The 21073-nt window shown below is 38.2% G+C and overlaps 1 long non-coding RNA gene across 2 annotated transcripts; it reads right to left on the bottom strand.

The window, feature by feature from the left end:
- Positions 1-3381: 3381 nt before the first annotated feature.
- On the bottom strand, positions 3382-21027 carry LOC116869496. 2 transcript variants are annotated; one of them, XR_004383049.1, is made up of 4 exons: positions 20838-21027; positions 8406-8599; positions 5894-5963; positions 3382-3719 (listed from the first exon to the last, which is right to left on the bottom strand). It is a non-coding gene; the product is annotated as an uncharacterized LOC116869496 (long non-coding RNA). The 2 variants fall into 2 exon arrangements; XR_004383048.1 differs by having other exon boundaries at positions 3382-3683.
- Positions 21028-21073: the final 46 nt, after the last annotated feature.

Here is a 21073-nt window from a genome sequence, read left to right as displayed (position 1 = left end):
CACCAGTAATGGCAAGGACCTTCAAACTGCACTGACATACTGTCCATGATGAATAACTGAAGCTTTAGTCACATGGAGAACTCACTTTTGTGAAACACTTAATTCCTCAAGAACAGATCAATATTTTTGTTGCAGAATAAAGCTTACAAAACCTATTTTCCCTGCTTTTTTTTTCTTACTTCCAAGTACCCTGAGGTTGAGAATGCCAAAGTCTACTGGGTAAGGGAGAATGCCAGTACATTATTTCTGTGGTCCCATGTAAAAAATACAGAATATTTTATTTTAAGTAGAACTAGAAGGGCTGTTAAATATTGAAAATTGTAATGGGAAAAAAAAAATAAAAGGCAGGCAAAGAGCTCTGTATAACCAAATTTCTATTCATGTTACGAGTAGGGGAAACTGGGTGCCTGGGTGGCTCAGTGGGTTAAAAGCCTCTGCCTTCGGCTCAGGTCATGACCCCAGGGTCCTGGGATTGAGCGCCCTATCAGGCTTTCTGCTCCGAGGGGAGCCTGCTTCCTCCTCTCTCTCTGCCTGCCTCTCTTCCTACTTGTGATCTCTGTCAAATAAATAAATAAAATCTTAAAAAAAAAAAAAAAAGAGTAGGGGAAACTAGACTAAAATGAGAGGGAGCAAATGATACAAGAGGAATGTTTGGTCTTAAACACCCAATCAGCTTTCTAAAGGTAGATAAAGCTTTTTTTTTTTTTTTTTTTTTAAAGTCTAAACCTAACTGAAGATGCTGGATGTTACTAGAAATGTAAAGTTACAGATGTCGTAATATACAGCAGTCCAGAGATAAACTATGGGGGATGAGTTCTTAGTGCAAAACATAGAGCTACTGCTATGGTTGGGTGTCCATACAGTTTTAAGTTTAAAAACAACTAGGAGAAACTAAGCATTTCAAAAGGAAAAGAAAACATCTTAAAGTTCATGGTCTAAATTAAAGGCATATACATTTAAAATATAAAACAAATATACCATGCACATGACTTTCTTTTTCCATTTTTTCTAAGATTTATTTGAGCATGTGAGCATGTGTGGTGGGGGTGGGGGTGGGGCAGAAGGAGAGGGTCAAAGAGGAAATCCCAAGTAGACCCCACCCCCCCGCCACCCCCGGCCAGCACAGAGTCTGAAGTGAGCTGAAACCAAGAGTTGGACGCCTAACTGAGCTACCAGGTGCCTTGATCATGCATGTAACTTTCAATAAGATATTTATTATATCTCACACGAAATTCAAATAGAAATTAAAATGTTCGCCTGATTTTTAGTAGGGTACTAGTAATCTAAAATACTAATTGTGGTAACTTATAGAGTAATGCATATTGAAGAATATCAGTTTGGTATTAAATTAGAGGAACAAATAATCCTTAAACCAGGAAGTGCCCATACCATATAATCACTTTACTAATAAACTGGACAAAATAGATGGAACTTTTTATTAAATCAGCAGGTACAGGCTTTAATTTTTTTTAAATTAAAAATGAGGAGGAAACACATATTCTCAAGGAGATAACTTCTATCAAAACTTTTAATTTTATAAAGGAGATTGAATCATCTCACATAAAAATATCTAAGAATATATAAAACTAATAGATGTAATAGAACTGCCAGCTGAACATTTCCACAATTTTTTTTAAAGATTTTATTTATTTATTTATTTGACAGAGATCACAAGTAGGCAGAGAGGCAGGCAGAGAGAGAAGAGGAAGCAGCCTCCATGCTGAGCAGAGAGCCTGATGTGGGGCTCGATCCCAGGACCCTGGGATTATAACCCGAGCCGAAGGCAGAGGCTTTAACCCACTAAGCCACCCAGGAGCCCCCATTTCCACAATTAAAATGAAATAAATCACTGTTTTTTCCCTAAACTTTGTCCTGATCTCCCAAATCTGTTCCTCTACTGACTGACTGTTTTAAGTGACTCTATTTTCTAGTCACCAGGATTCATTTTTTTCTTTCACCCTCTCATTCCTTACCAGTCTCCATTTTTCTTCTTTGGATCTTCAACTGCATATTACAGCTTAAATTTTATAATATACATTTAAAAAGATTCTTATCATTATATTTGTATAACCACTCTGTGAGTTAAGCAAAAGTTATTAGCATTTCATCATTCCTGTTAAAGGCCTCCAAGGTGATGGGCATGTAAATAAGCAGAATCAGACAGATTAAATGACTTGCCCAAGTTGACAGGACCAGTAATTACAAGTCCTATGATTCTAGTGTCAACATTCTTTTCATTACACTAGGACGCCTCTCATCAACAACTCATATTTGGTCCATTACTATAGATTCCCAATGGTTTTCTCTGCCTCTATTCCTACTTCTTCAGTCTATTTTGCATGTCACTATCAGAGTAAACACAGCTTTTATTAAAAGATAACCACAATGAGGAAATATCTAATGGCTTCTTATTATATAGAGAATACAAATCAGAACTTGATCTCTGCTTTTGTATATGAAATCTCTAATCAAGCTGGGCTCCTCATGTTCCTTCAAATACACCTGGCTGGCTCAATCAGTTAAATGTCTGCCCTTAGCTCAGGTATTATTTCTAGGTCCTGGGGTCAAGCCTGTTGGGCTTCCCGCTCAACGGGGAGCCTGCTTCTCCCTTCCCCACTGCCCCCTTCCACCAGCTCGTGTGCTCTCTCTAATAAGTAAATTTTAAAACTATCTTTCAAATATATTGTAACTTTCCTGAGACTATGCCTTTGCTTCCAGTAGTGTTTCCCTTCCTTGAGTTACAAATCCCTGAGTAACAGTTATTGCAGAGAACCTGGACATAAATAAATAACACACTATTATGTTTATTACATATTTATTTCTAGTTTATATGTGAAACATGTGCAATTACTACTTTGTGTGTTTTGATAAGAGAGGGGACAGGGGCATCCAATAAAAAAATTTTTTTTAAAGATTTTATTTATTTATTTATTTATTTTTTAAGATTTTATTTATTTATTTGACAGATATAGATCACAAGTAGGCAGAGAGGCAGGCAGAGAGAGAGGAGGAAGCAGGCTCCCTGCCGAGCAGAGAGCCCGATGCGGGGCTCGATCCCAGAACCCTGAGATCATGACCTGAGCCGAAGGCAGAGGCTTAACCCACTGAGCCACCCAGGTGCCCCTATTTATTTATTTGACAGAGATCACAAGTAGGCAGAGAGAGAGAGAGAGAGAGGAGGAAGCAGGCTCGCCGCCAAGCAGAGAGCCCGATGTGGGGTTCGATCCCAGGACTCTGGGATCACGACCCGAGCCGAAGGCAGAGGCTTTAACCCACTGAGCCACCCAGGCGCCCCGAATAAAAATTTTTGACATTAAAAATGAGTCTTCGGGGTGCATGGCTGGCTCAGTTGGTGGAGCATATAACTCTTGGTCTTGGGGTTGTGAGTTCAAGCCCCATATTTGGTATAGAGATTACTTAAAAAATATATTAAAAAAAAAAGTACTCTGCAGTTACACTTCTGGTAATGAAGAACTAGGTGGGTTTTGATCATGCTTTAGCTGACAACAACTAGAAAAGTGGACCAAGAAAAAGAAAACTGTATTTCTTTAAAGGCACTGAAAAGCTGTCAAATTGGTGAAGATTGCAGGGCCAAGATCTAGGAGAGGGAGATATGTTGGAGAGATGCTTGAATATCTGGGGTCCCCCCATTCTGCTGAGGCATCGGTCTCTTCCAAAAGCAACTGAGAAAGTAAACAGATTTTTGTAAGCTCACAGGCCTAGGAAAGGGGTCAGGGAGGTTGAAAAACTGGAGTTTAGGGCTCACCAAAGAAAAGATAAACACCTCACCCAGCCTTTCAGTTGAGATCCTGAAGGGATGTACCCTAGCAGTCAAAGTGAACTGAAAATAGGTCAGAAATGGCAGGGACTGAATCATCTCTGGCCCTAACTGGACTATAGTGATCTGAAGTCTGCTAACAGCTCCAGTTGAGTTGCCTAATGGAAGTAAAATAAATCCTCTCTAGAGGAAAGCAATGCTATCCAGAGCTTCAAAATACTTCTGCAATATTTTATATATAATACCTAGCACACACACAAAATAATCAGGTATGTGAGAAGGTATGACAAAACCAGAGAAGCAACAGATCATAGAAACAAAACCCACAGGGATTATGAAACAAAGACTTTGAAATGCTGTTTAAAATGCTCAGGAACTTAAAATATAAGAATAAGAATATGTACAGAGAATGAACACACAAACAAATAGAAATTCTATTGTTGAAAGACTGTAACAAATTAAAAACCCAGTGGATGGACTTAATAGCCAATAAGTGCTGAAGACAAAATTAGGGAACTGGACAGAATTCAGAAGAAAATATTCAGATTTAGAGACAAAGGATGAAAATAATGGCAAAAAATTTTTAAACAGTGGAAGAGACTTCCAGTACAAAATTTTAAAAAAATTTTTAATATAGTTATAATTAAGGCCCATAAGGAGAGGAATGAGAGACTATATAACAAAGCCATACCTGAAGAGATGTCTAAACTAAGTAAAAGGCATCATGCCTTGGATTCAAGAAGCATTATAAACATTAAGCAAGAAAAAGGCAAAGAAAAACACACCTAAGCACATCATAGTAAAACTGCTGAAAACCAAAGAGAGAAATTTTAAGCATCCAAAGGAAAAAAATAAATTACTTTATCAGATGAATGACAGTAAGGCCAATGGCTGCAACCAAAATGATGCTATCTTTAGAGTACCAAAGGAAAATATCATCAACTCAGAATTTATGTTCAAACAATATAACTTTCAAATATTGAGGCAAAATAAAGACATTTTCAAACAAACAGAAACAATTTGTACCAGCATTTCGCCTTACAAGAAAGAGTGGACCTTGGGCAGAGAGAAATGATCTCAGATGGATGCTCTCAGATTATGGAAGAGATGAAGAGCAATGAAAAGGAAAAATATATAGGTAAATCTCAATAAATAGTAACTTTACAAAACAATGCTAATATTTTGTGATGTTAAAAACTTACAGATTTAAAAACTCAACAATACAGTAATTGAGAAGAGAAGGTAAACAAACTTAAAGTGGTCCAAGCTGGTCCCATTGTCCAGGAAGTGGATAAAGTACTAATATATCTTAGGCTTTTAAAAGTCAAGGATGTACATCCTAATTTCTAGAGGAATTAAGAATATTAAAAGAACATAAAACCAAAAAGCTAATCAAAAGAAAACAATTAAAAAAAAAAAAACTTGAACAATCCCCAAGAAAGTAGAGAAAAAAGGAATGAAGAACAGGTGAGATAAAAACATCAGGATGGCAGCTTTAAAGCCAATATATCAGTAATTACATTAAATGGAAACTGATTATCCCAATGCAAAGACAAAGACTGTCTTGGATTTATAAAGGTACACCTTTAATCTGTTTCAAGAGACAAATCTTAAGTAATAGAATGTAGAAAAACTTAAAGTAAAAAGATATATCATAAAAAAATTAACAAAGATGGTGTGATTATGCTAAATCCAAGTAGATTTCAAGCAAGAAGCAATATAAGAGATAAGAAGTTCACGGATGCCTGGCTGACTTAGTTGGTAGAGCACGGGACTTTGATCTCAGGGTCAGGAGTTCAAGCCCCATGCTGGGCACTGAAAACAAAACAAAAAAACTGTTCCTGTGTCCAAGAATCCTAACAGGAAACAAATGATACACTTAGGATAATTTAAAGATTTACCTACAAAGCGACTAATTACAAATGTGTGTGTGTAGGATATAACAGAATTACAAGGGGGGCTCTAAGAGACAGAAGAGGAAAAAATTAATCAGAACCAGGAAAGAGAGAATTGTGAAGAGTTCACTTTGAGAGAGGCAATGACCTAAGGTCAAGGTATACATCCAGTTCCAGGTAGCCTCTACTGGAGGGAGCCAGAGGGAATAAATATGCTTACCTCACTCTTTTCCACTATGCAATTTCCTCCCATCAGCTACAAAATCATCATGGGGTGGTGTCATTCAGTCCTGAAACCATAAACATTAGCCACTCCAGAAATCTTCATATATAGTACAGGAGAAAACAAGTTCCAAAATAGTCTTATAAAACTTGCTTTTTAAGCTGGTTATGAGGCGTAGATTCATAAACATAGTTGTTCTCTTTCACCATTCATTCTTGGTTTCTCTCACTTTTTGCTTGTACCTCACCTGAATGGAATTCGATTTTTTTTTAATTTTATTTATTTGAGAGAGAGAAAAAAAAAGGGAAGAGGAGCAAAGAGAGAGAGAGAGATTGAGAGTAGGGAGAGGAGTAGAGGGAGAAGGAGGTAAGAGTATCCTAAGCCAACTCCATGCTGAGCATAGAGCCTGAGGCAGGACTCAATCTCACAACCCTGATATTGTGACCTGAGCTGAAACGATGAGTCAGACGCTTAACAGACTGAGCCACCCAGATGCACCCTGAACAGGATTCTTTACAAGGTCGGGTGCTCCAACATTCATTCTTACGAGTCCTAGTGGAGGTCCTTTTTGGGCTACCCTAGTTTTTTATTGGACTATTGGCTAAGAGAATACAAGTAAGCATTTCAGAGAATACTCTTACATTCCATATATAGTCATATTTATTCCATCATATAGCAGCAATGCAATTTCCTCATTAAAAGGGATTCCATGGGGCGCCTGGGTGGCTCAGTGGGTTAAGCCTCTGCCTTCGGCTCGGGTCATGATCTCAGGGACCTGGGATTGAGCCCCGCGCTGGGCTCTCTGGTCAGTGGGGAGCCTGCTTTCCCCCTTCTCTCTGCCTACTTGTGATCTGTCAAATAAATAAATAAAATCTTAAAAAAAAATAAATAAAAGGGATCCCATGGCACCTGGTTGATGCAGTCAGTTAAGCATCCGACTCTTGGTTTTGGCTCAGTTTGTGATCTCAGGATTGTGGGATCACTCTCAATTTGGGCTCCATGCTAAGTGTGGAGTTTGCTTAGGCTTCCCTCTCTCCCTTTCCCTCTACTCCTGCTCTAATAAATAAATCTTAAAAAAAAAAAAGATAAAAGGGATCCCTCACCTTGCCAGAAGAGTGATCCCTTTGTTGGTTTGTGACAGAAAATCCCATACCTGCCACTGAGCAGTGTCCACTTATAATTCACTGAAACCACTTTCCTAGGAAGACTTCCTAGGAAACCTTCCTCTCTTCAGTATTAAGACCTCCAAAACCACTAAGTCCAAAGTTTCAGGGACCAAAAATTCTTCAAGTGGGTTATTAGGTATAATAGAAAACCCAACAAAAATGCATACATGTGTACACCAGAAGATGTACACAAGAATGTTCATAGTAGCAGTCCTTATAATAGCTCCAAATTGAAATACCTCCCTTGGCTGTCAACAGCAGAATGGATAAATGTGGTAGATTCATTAAATGTGGTATATTAAATATGGGGTAATCAGTGTTGAAGCTAATGAAGTGGGTGCTGATTACATAGTTATCTTCACTTTGTGGAAGTCATGCTAAATAATTATATTTGTGCACTTTTCTATTCATGCGTTATGCTTCAATTAAAAAACTTTAAAATAAATGCAATAATAGCCTTCTTGTGTGTAATGTGTACTTGTACTGAATGCTTTTAAGATGTTTTTCTTTTTCTTAGTTTTATTAGTTTGACTATAACATGCATTGGTGTGATTTTCATTGTAATTTTCCTACTTGTGGTTCACTTAGTTTTGTGGATCTGTAATTTCGTGTAGAAAACATAATGCCAGTTTTTTTTTTTTTAATTAGACATGTATAAAATAGAGGAGCCACTCTCGTCTCCACTATGTGTACTTTCTTGTTAAGACAGCACTATATATTGATTATTGGGGTTAAGCATATACTTCATTCCATTGGTCAGCATCCTTAATTTGCAGGTTATTGTCTCTTGGCTAGCCCCATAAACTGAATCAGTTTTCCAGTTTGTTCTAAGCTCTTGTCCAGCTCTTCAACTCATAAGCCATTAAAAACGAACCAGTGTATACCCTTACCTCAGGCCATTGTCTCCTAAAGTTCTTCTCAATGAAAGGATTTCTTTTTACTGTTGTGTTTCAGGGCTACTAATGAGTGATGTTGTATAGTGACCACACACACCCAGGTATTGCAAGCTCACTGCAGGCCCTTTTTTGAATTAATAAGACCAAGGGGTGCCTGGGTGGCTCAGTGGGTTAAATGGCTGCCTTCAGTTCAGGTCATGATCCCAGGGTCCGGGGATTGAGCCCTGCACTGGGCTCTCTACTCCGTGGGGAGCCTGCTTCTCCCTCTGCCTCTCTCCCTCTCCTTCTCTGATGAATAAATAAATAAAAATCTTTAAAAAAAAAACACAAACAAATGTTTCTCTCTTCCATTAATTGGTTAGAGGAACTCTTTTGAAGCCAGTTTATATGGATTGGGGGAGAAGTGCTAAAGGAATAGGGGCAGGTACTACTCATAGTCTGAGTCACCTGCTTGTTCAGTTTAGTTGTGACGGTGTTCCCAGTCTTGTAGGGCGTGGACTGCTGTTGTGCTCATCCAGTTGTATGGTCTGGTGAATCAGATAACACCAGGTCATAATGGTTGGTTTGATTATTCACACAGTCACTTGATGTCGCATGGTCAAGTGTTCCATCTCTACCAGGTACCAGCAGCAAATCAGGAGCTACTTTTCAACAAAACAAAACAAAACAAAACAAAACAAAACACTGGTTGAGGAAGATAGATCTTTACTCAAAAACCAAGGAATCTGTGTTGTAATTCTCCTATTGGCACTTATCAGAAGCTTCATATAACATTTCTACCACATGAATTTCCAATACCACTGGATCTGCCCAATCACAAGGTCTAACTGGCAAGACAGTTTGCCCTGGGCTCCACTGAAAACTAGTTACCCAGAAAATAGGTTAGAGGAGGCCACCCAAATGTTCTATTTTGTTGTCTTCACAACCCAAGAAGGTCTGCCATGTTTTGCCTTTTTCTTTATTGCTGTGATGAAAAACACAACACACGGTCACTTACTTGAATGGATAACCTAACATGTCTCAGGACATTGGACCCCTAGAAATTTGTGACAGGTCCTTGAAGTTTTACAGGGTTTTTCTTGGACCTTCTTGCATGCATAGGTCTTACCAAAACATGTGGAGTGCTTATTACTACTTCCTGCTTATTGGGTTCATTTAACATTCATTTTTATAATAGACTACTGTAAACATTCTATGATATAGCAAGATGATCAACGTCCCTTCACACCACAGAACAGAAAGCTGACACAGCCCTGAGACAAGACAGTAAGGGCTCACTACTGTCCCTGGCAGTTAAATGTGATCTATTTCTGACTTCCCTTACTAACTGGAATGGAGTGGAAGGGGCACTTCCAGACCAAAATCTATATATCATGTCAAACTCTGTATTAATTTCCTCCAGTGAAGATCCCACACCGAGAACAGCAACTACAACTGCCATCTCCGCCTGACCAAACTCTGCAGTAATCCAGTCATTCTTTACTACCCGTCTGGTTTTTACACTGTCATTCCCTATGACTCATCTGGTGACCACAAAAGGAATTTAAGTGGGAATGTGGTATGAATCACTATTCCAGCATGAGTTCCCCAGGATGTGGTACTTTCTGTATACAGTCTTAGTGTGAGAGTGGTAGCAAGCAGTTATGAGCATCTACATAGCCCTTCCTACTGTAACAGCAGTCACTCCATTGGTCAGGAAAACAAAATGAAGACTGCTTTGGTTATTAAAATGTATTTACTCTTACTACACTTCTAGGACTGGAGAAATAGCCACAATATGGGTCTTCCTGGACTCACTGTTACCCAGACTCAGGCCAAGACTATATCCATCACTTGACTTTCTATTTCAACCAGTTGTCCAGGATGGTGTTTGGGGTCTCTAGGTATCAACAGATATTAAGAGGCAGTATCTAATAAGCCTCAGGAGGTCTGGTATTTTCCTTTTTTCAATAAGTGGCCACTAGAGAAGGATTAGGGCAGTGATCCCCTAAGTTCTCACAGGATTTACCAGGGGAGCTTTAAAAAGTATCAGTGCCTGGATCTCACTCCCTGAAATTATGATTTAATTGGTTTGGAGTATGTTCTTTAGAATTCTCAGGTGTTCTAAAGTACAGACAAGTCTGGAAACCACTGGATTAGGGGAAGGTTCATGGTTATACAACTGTGGCTGCACTGCTGGGTACTTCTTCACAGGGACCCAGTCTCCTTCCATCATCAAGGAGTTCCAGGTCTGTGAATTGGATGGGAGTCTTCAAATTTCACTATGACAACACAAGTTTGTTCAGAATTTTCCCACCTATATATGTCAAGCAGCACCTTATGGACTACTTAAGCCATTTCATTTCTAAGGACTTTGTTATCATTTGGTCATTATCCCCCTGACAATCTGACAATCAGATTGTCAAAACAATCTGACTAACTTTTCTTTTTTGATTTATTATGGTAATCGTGCCCACCGTGTCTCTGGTGGTTATATGCCATCATGTGGGCTTTGCCACTTTGGGATGGCATTATTTTCTTTGAGATTAGGAAACAATCCTACCACAGCATTCATCACCATCATTTTGAGAGGACAGCCCCTTCAGAGCTCTTTGGGAATGCTGATGCTCCTATCACCAAAGCGTTTAATGACTTGGTGAAAAGAGAATGTCTAAGGAAACTTTGTACTCCCTCCTCATGGTATGCTAGGACCCTGGGATCATGACCCAAGCCCAAGGCAGAGGCTTTAACCCACTGAGCCACCCAGGTGCCCCTTTTTTAATTTTTTTAAAGATTTTGTTTATTTGACAGAGACAAAGAGAGGGTGAACATAAGCAAGGGGAGTGGGAGAGGGAGAAGCAGGCTTCCCGCCGAGCATGGAGTCCGACTCAGGGCTTGATTCCAGAAACCCGGGATCACGAACTGAGCCAAAGGCAGACGCTTAATGACTGAGCCACCCAGGTGCCCCTGTTTTGTTTTGTTTTTTTAATATTTTATTTATTTGACATAGAGAGAGCGAGAGAGCACAGGCAGGCAGAGGGAGAACCAGGGCTGGATCTCAGGACCCTGGGATCGTGACCTGAGCCGAAGGCAGTTGCCCAACCAACTGAGCCACCCAGGCACCCCTAGCCTTTGAGTTTTAAGGTAAATCCTCACTAGAGAACTAGTCAACAGTAGCAACAGAAATAAAGCACTATAGCTCCTCTGTGGTACATGGAGCTCTCTGATCTCCAGTCTTTAAACTTGTAGGAAGGGATAAAAACTAGGGTCTGCTCTTTTTCTCTTCCTCCATATCCATTATCAGAAACCGTAGCAGAGGGGCACCCGGGTAGCTCAGTTAAGAGTCTGCCTTTGGCTCAGGTCATGATCTCAGGGCCCTGGGATGGAGTCCCACATCAGGCTCCCTGTTTCTTTCTCTCCCTCTGCTCTTCCACCTACCTTCACCCCCAGCCCTGCTCATGCTCTCTCTAGGATGTGCTCTCAAGTAAATGAAATCTTTAAAAAAAAAAAAGGTAGTAGAGAATATAAGCTAGTGAACCAAATAGCTAGACACCTGAGGAGTATGATGATTATGTCACACAACAAATTACATAACATATACCAACTGAAGCAGAACTTTAGGCATATAGGTATTTTAAAACATGTTTTAAGTTTAAGAATTAAAGAACAATTCAATTAATCATTCAACAAATTTTTACTGAGCGCCTGCTAGTGTCAGGCACTGAGGATTCATCAGTGAATAAGATAGACAAAAACCTTTATTCTTGTGTGTTTTATTTTCTAGTGGTAGGAAATGGCATGAGGGACAGAGACAAAAACATCAAACACTTACTATCTAAGGAATAAAACATTTTAGAAAGTAGTATTTGCTATAAAATAAAGTAGGATAAAGCCGATTGGGAATGCTGAAAAGGGTCACCATTTTAAAAAGAAACAGCCTAGGGGCTCCTGGGTGGCTCAGTGGTTTAAAGCCTCTGCCTTCAGCTCAGGTCATGATCCCAGGATCCTGGGATCATTACCTGAATCAGGCTCTCTGCTCAGCAGGGAGCCTGTTTTCCCCTCTCTGCCTGCCTGCCTCTCTGCCTACTTGTGATCTCTGTCAAATAAATAAAATCTTTAAAAAAAACAAAAAAAAAAAAACAAAAAAAACAACTAAGCCTAAAATAGGAATCAATAGGATGCTGAGTGGGAGGTTGGTAATATATAAAGAAGGAACAAGAAATCATTAAAAAGCCATGGGAGACTCTTAGGTATGGAAATATGAGTTTAAAGAACAACATAGATAAATTAAAATGCAATAAAAATTTTTTTAAAATATTTTATTTATTTATTTGACAGAGATTACAAGTAGGCAGAGAGGCAGGCAGAGAGAGGAGGAAGCAGGCTCCCTGCTGAGCAGAGAGCCCGGATTCGGGGCTCGATCCCAGGACCCTGGAATCACGACCTAAGCCGAAGGCAGAGGCTTTAACCCACTGAGCCACCCGGGCACCCCTGAAATAAAATTTTTTAAAAAGTATATCATTGATGGATAAATAGGAGGGATGATCAGATTTTATGATGCTTTTGAGGTACAGAATATCTTTATGTAGCTACACTCTCTAGATTTTTCCCCTTGTGGTACCTAGGGCTTTCACGTTTGAAAAACGTATCATTTAAAATATTTTCAATTACAAAATAATATTTGTACATGGTATGACAATCAAAACAGAAGTAAAACAGAAAGTAAAAGACCTCATCAAAACCCCCCATTATCCTTTACATAGAAATAGTTATTTTTCTATGTATCCTTCCAGAAATTTTCTATGTATAATCAAACCATATGCATGGTTTAAAAAATTTATAAATAGAATACATGTTTTCTGCAGCCTGCTTTTTCTTTTCCCACATTTGGATCTACTCCAGAGATTGAGGTTTTAAATTATGGTAAGAATTTATTTTAGGAGGCAGAATTATAGAGATAATAAAAAGATCAGTGGTTAAAAAAAAAGAGATTGTTGGTTGCCAGGGGTTGGTGGAGAGTGGGGATGAACAATGGAGGAACATAGGGCATTTTTAGGTGAGTGAAACTATTCTGTATGATCCTGTAATGCTGGGTCCATAATATTATGCATTTATCAAAACCTACAGAACTGTACAAAAGAGAGTGAACCCTACTGTAAACTATGGACTTTAGTTAATACTAATATATCAATATTGGCTTATCAAAGGTAACAAATATACCACTAATACACACCAATACAAGATATTAGTAATAGGAGAATGTGTATGTGTGATGTAGGAACCTCTCTATTTTCTGCCCAATTTTTTTTGTAAACATAGAATTGCTCCAAAAAAAAAAAAAAACTATTAAAAAAATTTCATTTAGAAAAACTATTTTGTAAACTATTTTTGTAAAGCTCTGTATAGGATATTTTAGAGTTGGAGGCTATAGGTCAAATATTAGGCAGGTTGTAGCTATGGTCCAAACATAAATCGATTAGTTCTGAAATAGCAAATTAAATTAGTTTGAAAAGATTAGCTAATACTGCACCTTGGAAATCTTAAGTGGAATCTGTGTTCTTTTGTTTTAGTAGGCTTCATTTAGTAGGCTTCATAGAGCCCAACCTGGGGCCTGAATTCATGACCCTCAGATCAAATCCTGAGCTGAGATCAAGAGTTAGATGCTTAACTGACTGAGCCACCCAAGTGCCCCAGAAGCCTTAAGTGAAACTTAAAATTTGTGATTTAAAGAAGTAATCTGTTAAAAATATCACGTTAATCAAGGGTAGCACACACACAAAAAATGTTTTTCTTTTTAAAGATTTTAAAAAAGAGAGAGAGAGAGAACACAGGGCACAGGCGTGGGAGGAGGAAGGAGCAGAGGGAGAGGGAGAAGAAGGGTCTCCGCTGAGCAGGGAGCTCTATATGGGGCTTGTTCCCAGGACCCTGGATTCATGACCTGAGCCAAAGGCAGATGCTTAACCGATTGAGCCACCCAGGCATTCCCTCCACACCCACTAAAAAAACCCCAGTATGCTTAAGAATTATGAGAACAAAAAGGAAGTATAGCTGCAAAGATGTAAATAGTCATAACTGACATGTTGAATATTTTGTAAGTTAACAGGACATGGAGGAATCAGGAAATCATTAATCTACTACACTTGGTGTTGCTTATATTCTTAAACCATTTATTTATAGGTTTTTTTTACCTAGGTATGTCCTTAACAAATCGATCATCAACAAGATATTAATGGGTGCTTTTAATCTAAATAGCACGATTCCAGGGGCACCTGGGTGGCTCAGTGGGTTAAAGCCTCTGCCTTCGGCTCAGGTCATGATCCCAGGGTCCTGGGATGGAGCCCCACATTGGGCTCTCTGCTCAGCAAGGAGCCTGCTTCCCTCTCTCTCTCTGCCTGCCTCTCTGCCTACTTGTGATCTTTGTCTGTCAAATAAATAAATAAAATCTTAAAAATAAATAAATAAGTAAATAGCACGATTCCATACAAAATTCAGCTATCTCAAATTTATGCTATGCACAACAGTATTATCACAAAGCATTTGTTTCCTGTTTTCTTTACTGCCCAATTGATCACACTTGGAGTAGGCTAGTTCCATAAACTTCTGAGGTAAGAATCTGTTCTATTATTTTAATGATTACATATGAAGATTACAGTATATATGGAATTTCTATGGGAAAAAAAGGTGGCTTCCAAAAAAGAAAAAGAAACTTCAGAAGTCTACAGAATTAAGCTTTTTATTATATATGTATGCATATATCTATGTTTATATTTACTTATTTGTAATCTTTTTCTCGTCAATGACTGCAAAAGTGGCATGTCAATACAGTCCCTTAACATTGTTTGACTCACAATTTTTCAACTTTATAATAATGCAAAAACAAGGTGTATTCAGCAGAAACCGTACTTCAAATTTTGAATTACGATTTTCATCTGGGCTAGTGATAGGGACAACGATATGCTCTAGTGATCCTGGGCAGTGGCAGCAGCCACAGCTCCCAGACAGCCACGAAATCACCAGCAACAACCAATACATGTACAGATATTCTGCACCAATACAACTACTCTGTTTTTCATCTTCAATACAGTATCCAATAAATTAGGTGAGATATTTGGTATAAACTAGGCTTTGTGTTAGATAATCCTGCCTAACTATAGGTTAATGTAAATGTGCTAAGCATGTTTAAGGTAAGCTAGACTAAGCTATGATGTTCATTAGGTTAGGTGTATTAAATGCATTTGCAAATTACAATATTTTCAATTTACGATGGGTTTGTTGTGGCACAAATCCATCATAAATTGAGGAAGAACTCTATACACTTACAGAATTATAGGGGCACCTGGGTGGCTCAGTGGGTTAAAGCCTCTGTCTGGCTCGGGTCATGGTCCTGGGGTCCTGGGATAGAGCCCCACATCGGGCTGTCTGCTCAGCAGGGAGCCTGTTTCCTCCTCTCTCTCTGCCTACTTGTGATCTCTGTCTGTCAAATAAATAATAAATAAAATCTTTAAAAAAAAAAAGAATTATAGAGTAGAAAGGTTTTTTTCAAAGCTCACTCTAGTCTACCACATGTCTCTAGGAATTTCTAGGAATTTCCCATTAGGCAATTCTGCTTGTTTTTAGTACTAGGAAGTACTATGGAAGATGGTTTTAAAAGTTTTACCATATGTTATTAATTTACCAACACCAGTTTTGTTTCTCTAATTTTGCCTTTATTTCCAATTTGTTGCATTTCCTCTTAGAACTGTGGGTAAAGCAAAGCAGTTAAAATGTGGTTCCTCAAGAAGAAAGGGGAAGTATAATGTGACACCAAATGCCAAAATCAAAACACTCTTTTTAATAAATTTTGTTCATCCCTTTAAAAATGTTTGAATAAATAAATTGATAATTTTAAGAAAAAATCTTTTTAAGAATTTGCTTAGTTTCTAAATCATTCATTTAACCCCAAACTGCAACCCAAGAGGGAAAGCCTGCAAATAATCTGTTCAGACATACAGGCAAATCTAAGCAATATAGTGGGTTCAGTTCCAAACCACCATAATAAGGCAAGTATCTCAATAAAGTGAGTCAAATAATTTTTTTGGTTTCCCATTGAATATAAAAGTTAGGTTTACACTGTACGAAAATCTACTAAACATGCAATAGCATTACATCAAACAATGTACATACCTTAATTAAAAATCCTTTATTATTAAAAATGCTAACCATCATCTGAGCTTCCAGCGAGTCATAATCACTGATCACAGATCACCAAGACAAATAATAATGAAGTTTGAAATATTGTGAGAATTACCAAAATGTGACAGAAACATAAAGTGAGCAAATGCTGCTGGAAAAATGGTGCTGACAGACTTTGCTCTGTGCAGGGCTGCCACAAACCTTCAGTTTATAAAAAATACAGTATCTGTGAAGCACAATAAAGTGAAGCACGGTAAAAAGCTATGCTTGTGTTAGGTGTTCCATTGATTTCATCTTACTGTTCCAATCCATCAAATGTAATTCCCTTACCTCTCTTATTTTGGATTTCATATTTCCTTAAACACATGCCCTGCTTTTTCCTGATTTAATCCCCATTTAGGTGGTACACATTCTCCATTAGCTTTTTGAGAGAGGATATATGGAGTGTGAGACCTTTTAGGTTTGAACATAACTTTATTCTAGTCTCATAACTGATAAGTAGGTTGGTTTATATAGAATTCTAGACTAGAATTAATTTTCCCTTAGAATTCTGAAGCACTGCTCTATTACCCTTTTGTTTCCAGAGTTGCTACTGAGAAGTCCAACACATTTACCTTTGTGTGCCTCATATGAAACCTGTTTTTTCTCTATAAACTTGTACAATCTACTCTTTGTCTCTCTACTTGCTATCTTTATATTATAGAAATGTGCATGTGGTCCCCTTGAAGCATTTTAAGCAATCTTAATAAGATCCCCAACAGCCACATGTGATTAGCACTGACACATGCACTATCATCACACTGACCACACAGACGTACAGCAACCATGGTAAAAAACCAAGTGTAGCTATAATAAACAAGATGTGCTAACAGTGATGTAAGAGAGAAGATAACGCAACTGTGCATGTGTATGTGCCAAGTGGGTTTAGTTGCTTTGTATGTATTAATCCACTAAATTAGTATATACAATACAGCCTTAAGAGGTAGGTATTATCTGTATTTTTATAGGTCACATAATTTATTTTGGCAGAGCCAAAATTCTAAACAGTCTAGCTCCAAAGTCTATGGTCTTACTGTTATGTTACCTTCTAGTAGTAGTAGGTGGTAGTGGTTTTTTGTTATATTGCTTTTAAATATCTTTTCTTGACAAAATAAAAAGTTGGCAAACCTATGTTGATTATCTCAATTAAAAAAATTATTGGTGAAATCTTTTTTTTTTTTTAAGATTTATTTATTTATTTATTTGACAGAGAGAGAGAGAGATTACAAGTAGGCAGAGAGGCAGGCAGAGAGAGAGGGGGAAGCAGGCTCCCTGCTTAGCGGAGAGCCCGATGTGGGGCTCGATCCCAGGACCCCGGGATCATGACCTGAGCTGAAAGCAGAGGCTTTAACCCACTGAGCCACCCAGGCGCCCCTTATTGGTGAAATCTAAAAGCCTGGAGATCACCAGTTTGTGGGGCCAGTAGGGAAAGAAAAATGAAAATTTGAGATGGTAACTGATGAAGCACGGTCTTGGAGGATGAGCTCTAGAACACAGGGTGCACAAGACTTGGAGAGCAGGGCAGATGCTAATTATAGGAGGAATTACAGCCACATCTAGAGATGCTGGTGAGAAGAGCTTATCTGTTAACTAAAATTCAGGGTCATCAAAGCTTAAAATAAGCATGATAGTAACAATTAGAAAGCTTAATAAATAAGTAATGTAAAATAGTGAAGATCTGAAGGAATGAAAAAAGTAAATAAATCCAGGAATGGACTGACAGACTAGAAAAAGAGACAGTTTCAACACTAAATAACTTGATAAAGTCAAAGAATAAGTTTAGTAGGAATAAGGGAGTGGAAGATGTATAAAGAGCTATAGTAGGTTGTGGTCAGAAGGTAGTATTTTTCAATTTAAGATCTCAAAGCCAGAGTAAAGGCTCATTCACTGATGATGATGTTGATGAATCAAATGACAGCAACTATTCATTAAGCACATGAAAATGATTAATTTTATCTAGTCATAACAACCATGAATATAGGCATATTAGGGGAGAAACTGAGGTTCTAACAATTTTTCAATAAAACTCTTACGTTTTTTCAATAGATCTTAACAAAACTCTAAAATTTATATAGAGTTATCTATAACTGGCATTTCCAAGATAATTTTGAAAAAATATGTGGATTATTAACTGCTGTTAATATCCTCCCAGGTATTAACACTTACTATAAATCTGTACCAATTATAATAGTGTGGTAATGTCACAGAAGTCATATAAATTGACCGATGGAAAACTACCCACATATGTGTGGAAACCTGTTCTGAGATGAGTGACATAAAATAAAAGTTAAATTATTCAATAAATGCTTCTAGAACAATTGTACATATATAAAACAAAATAAAATTAGATATCTACCTCATGCACAAAAATAGTTGATTAAAAACGTAAATATGAAGAATAAGAGTTTTAAACTTTTAGTAAAAAGATAGATAAAAATCTTTGTTATTTTGAAGTAGGAAAGGATTTCTTAAACAAGATCTCCAAAACGCAAAATATAATGGAAAAGATAAATCTGACTACATTAAAACTAAATTTCAGTATAAGAAAAGACACCACAAAGGTCAGAGAAAAGTCTTAAACTGGAAGAAGACAGGTAACCAATATAACCAACAAGGTATTATTTTCCAGAAAACATAAATCAATGAAAAAGATAAGCAAAGCATTAGCAAAATGAGTAAAGATGCACAGAGATATCCAGGAGGCATTTGGGATTGCTGTACAAGAGAAATCTGGGCTGGGATTAGAGATCTGGGCTATGTCAACATATTGATCACATTTGAATTCATGGGACTAGATGAGCTTACAGAAGGAAACTTGTAAAGAAATTAGAGACTTGGGTCTAGCTAGGACACAAAGTAGGCAGAGGATTTACCGATCTTCATTCAAATTCTTAACACTAAATAATAATTCCTTTAGCTTTATTCACATATTATTTTGTCTCTTCTTTTCTAACCATAAAATATCTTTATGGCTTTTAAAAATGGCATCTAAATCTAAGATACAAATACTAATAAAACCAGATTTTGTGGGACACCATGTCAGAAAGTGGTTAGACATGGTTAGAAAGTGGTTAGATAATCTCTGTAGGATATTATTTTCAGCCCCTCTGTTTCACATACTGCCAAGAAGGCAGGGTTGTGGAAATGAAATGCAAATTAAAAGATATGAATGAAACAAGATTTATATTTGAAAGTAAAAAGGAATTTAAAAAAATATTCCCTAAAATACACAGTAAGAATTTTATTGGTGGGGTTAGGAAACTATCACCTTTTATACATTAATGTAGTTTGTGTAATGCATCTCCTCTGAATTATATATTTATATGTGTATATAACCTATATTGCTCTGGTTCATGAACCTGTATCTAAACATTTTCATTGAAAGTCCACTGTAATTGTATTTTGAACAGGGTGATAGAAAATTGGTTAATCTAGATTTCAACTAACTCTCTTACTGACGGTTATTTATTTTTTAGCTAAAAACCACCACATATTAAAGATTCCAGAAAACAAAAAGTTACTTTAAAAAAATGTCTTCTCGGGGCACCTGGGTGGCTCAGTGGGTTAAGCCTCTGCCTTCGGCTCAGGTCATGATCTCAGGGTCCTGGGATCGAGCCCCGCATCGGGTTCTCTGCTCGGCAGTGAGCCTGCTTCCCCCTCTCTCTGCCTGCCTCTCTGTCTACTTGTGCTCTCTCTCTCTCTCTGTCAAATAAATAAATAAATAAAATCTTAAAAAAAAAAAAATGTCTTCTCTTTCTCACTTTACAATGAAAATACCAAGGGAAAAATAAAGAAGAAAACGTATTTATTACAACTGGCTGTTATATTAAGTCACACAAAATGAAATATTGCACCGTGGGCAGTTCGTTGGTATTACATACCACTATTGGTCAGGTGGGATTCAGAACGGTAAGGAGGCATAAGAGCACACCACACATACAACATGCAACCAGCAAGTGCATTACTTCGGATATTTCACTTCAGTAAAAATAGGAAACAAAGTCATGCCAAGAAAAGCGCTGCAAGGAAGTGTAGCTTTCTTCAATTTAAAAAAATATATATTAATAAGCAATTAAAATTAAAGAACTTCACAGATACTTTAGCTTGTAGCAGAAATCGTACAACATAAAAGTCACTTGAAAGGTTTATATTCTTTTACCACTTTCCTAGTTTTAGTTAACTGAAAAAAGATCGGCAGAAGGAACTTAAAGTATCTAAAGCAGGACTACCGCGGGTCAAATATAAGGAGCAGGGGCGCCTGGGTGGCTCAGTGGGTTGGGCCTCTGCCTTCGGCTCAGGTCAGGATCCCAGGGTGCTGGGATCGAGCCCCCATCGGGCTCCCTGCTCAGCGGAGAGCCTGCTCTGCCTACTTGTGATCTCTGTGTGTCAAATAAATAAGTAAAATGTTTAAAAACAAACAAAACAACAAATCTAAGGAGCAGAAAAACCCCTCAGGGTTACACAAAATTGCCTAATGGCTAGCTTTAAACAGTTCGTCGTTTGAGTATGTTAACCTTTTCTTTAAACCTGGCTTATTGGGGTGAGGGAACGGAGTCAGGCACCGCAGGGTGGCGGGGAGGGTGCTAGTGGTGAGCTTGCAATCCTAGGTCCCAGGCACCCGACCGGTTCCGGGAAGAAAGGGGCCGGGACGAGAGGCCAAAGTAAAAACCGACGCCAGGAGCAACTCACTTTTGAAAGGCACTTTCCGGTTACAAAGCACCGTCACATGCTTTATCTCATCGGACACAGTATCCTTTCTGCGGGCCTCGAGCGTGTACAGATGCGAAGGGCCCAACGTGAACGCGCGCCCTCTTCAAAACCGAGATTCCACGGAGGGCCTCGTTACTCATCCCTTGCCGCGACTCCACACCTCGCGGCCGCGCGCTCCCCCTTGGCGTCCGCGGCGCGCGCACGTCACTCGTCCG

This window comes from Lontra canadensis, unplaced genomic scaffold (assembly GCF_010015895.1).
Source record: "Lontra canadensis isolate GAN:19392208 unplaced genomic scaffold, GSC_riverotter_1.0 scaffold1, whole genome shotgun sequence".
In the NCBI taxonomy this organism is placed as follows: domain Eukaryota; kingdom Metazoa; phylum Chordata; class Mammalia; order Carnivora; family Mustelidae; genus Lontra; species Lontra canadensis.
Note: the sequence above shows the minus strand (reverse complement) of the source record. Positions and strands in the feature narration are given on the sequence as shown.